This window comes from Anopheles bellator, chromosome X, assembly GCF_943735745.2.
Source record: "Anopheles bellator chromosome X, idAnoBellAS_SP24_06.2, whole genome shotgun sequence".
NCBI classification, from domain to species: domain Eukaryota; kingdom Metazoa; phylum Arthropoda; class Insecta; order Diptera; family Culicidae; genus Anopheles; species Anopheles bellator.
The window spans coordinates 10,638,228-10,640,235 of record NC_071287.1 but is presented as its reverse complement, the minus strand read 5'-3'; positions in this window follow the sequence as shown (position 1 = coordinate 10,640,235).

The window sequence follows — 2,008 nt, the reverse complement described above, 5'->3', positions numbered from 1 at the left end:
TTGTCTTGTCTCAATTTATGACGTCGTCCTATTCTGGGCCCTAACTGGATGTCCTATCTCTGGACAAGCGCGATCGGGTTTGGCTTCCTTCCGATCGGGCTTCCGTTGCCCGATCGTATCTGCTGTTGATTTCACGTCGCCGTTGGTTCCTGTTGCTGTCGCGAAACTGCTGCGTCGCATCTGGTCTGATTTGACGGTCGTTGTTCGGGGTTTGCTACCATGGAGCGACTCTCTCCGTAACGTCATATTAAAACCTTGTAGTGGTTTATAGTTTGTTTAAAGTACCTGCTACTGTATATAAAGTAGTGGCTCATACTGGGGATCTCATACCATTGCGTTGTCTAGGAGAAGAAGTTGTGGAACCGCGGTACAAATGTTTTAGACATGATAGAGCAACACGCCCACGAATATCTTCCAGGCAGAATATTTTAGAAGGCACGTTTATTCGGGCAATATATAAAAGTGACCCTAAAATTAGTTCTATTTCATTGGGTTATAGACAGCAAAAACCATAAGCTTAATTTTCCTGATATAATTAAAGATTTTATTTTATCATGGAGGAAAACATCAATGATGATATCGCGATTGATCATGTATTTATCCCATTATCGATAATAAAATAACAATAAGATAATATATATTTAAGTTTGGATGATGAAGTAGACTAATAAGTATTCTATTCAATGTTTAAATAGTAGTTCATGGGTTGCATACTTCGTTGGGTAATAATTATTTGTAATAATTTAATAATATTGGGTCTGCAAATTAATTCGTGCGGTTTTTATTCGACATTTGTAACCTAATTACAAGACCAAAACGTATGACTACTCTAGTGAAAGTATTCTCTATCGTTAGCTAGTACTTTCTCCCATCTTTTAGGTAGTTCCTCGTTTACGTGTCGATAGAACTTCTTATCTTTATCAGCGATCCACTCAGAGAACTATTTTTCAATACTTTCATAAGAAGTGAACCACTGTGTTGCCAAATCGATATTCATGCAACGTAACAAATACTATTCCGAAAGAGCAATAGCTGGTGAATACAGCGGGGGATTTTACAGTTACCATCCGACATTTTCGGGATAGGTTTTGCCGATTTTGGTTAACAGTTCGCATTTGAGATTTTCGTGATAGGTTTTGAACGGCTTGTATGGTAATTTTGTCATGTTGAAAAATCAACTTATCATGTCTTTTATCCGATTTTCGTCGTTTTATGTCAAAAGCTTTGCTTCACACGCATTAATTGTTGTCGATGAAATTGTCCACTTCATGTCCACTGTCCAATAACTTCATTGGGTTTAAAAAGTTCCCAGTACACCACACCTTTCATATCCCACCATATACACAATAAAACCATTGCAAAGTGAAAATTTCGCTTTGGTTTCGATGGACATTGTTCACCAAGCTGTACCCAGGCCTTTTTGGGTTTAGAAGTCTTGTAATAACTCCCCTTTTCATCGCCAGTGACGATTCGGTACAAGAATCCTTTTTACAAGAACAGTAATGAAAAAGTACTCCCCGCATAAATAGTTTATCAGGAACAAAACATGACATGTGCAAATGTTTAATAAGGTATGGTTTACACTTTAACAAAAGAAATTATACTGCGTTAAATGCGTAATGACAGCAGCTATCAAATACATATTTCATTAAATATATTAAATATTTCTTAAATTAAGTGACTAACGCCATCTATTGTAATATCGCACGAATTGCAGATCTAATAATTTAATAATAATAATTTAAAAATAATGTAATAATTTGTAATAATAATTATTTACATGGGTTGGTAATAATTATTTATTTGAAAATCCCCACAAACGCAATGGCTCCTATTTCATTTTATATCCTTTTTTACATTAATATTTGCAGATGATTAAGCAGTAAAACATTTTAGTGTCATACAGATTGCATAGTTCATGCGTTTAAAAAACTTAAAATAACGAAAAACGGTTATTTATTATATTTGAACGCGTGTATTACACAAAAATGTTGAATTCAATCAAAAC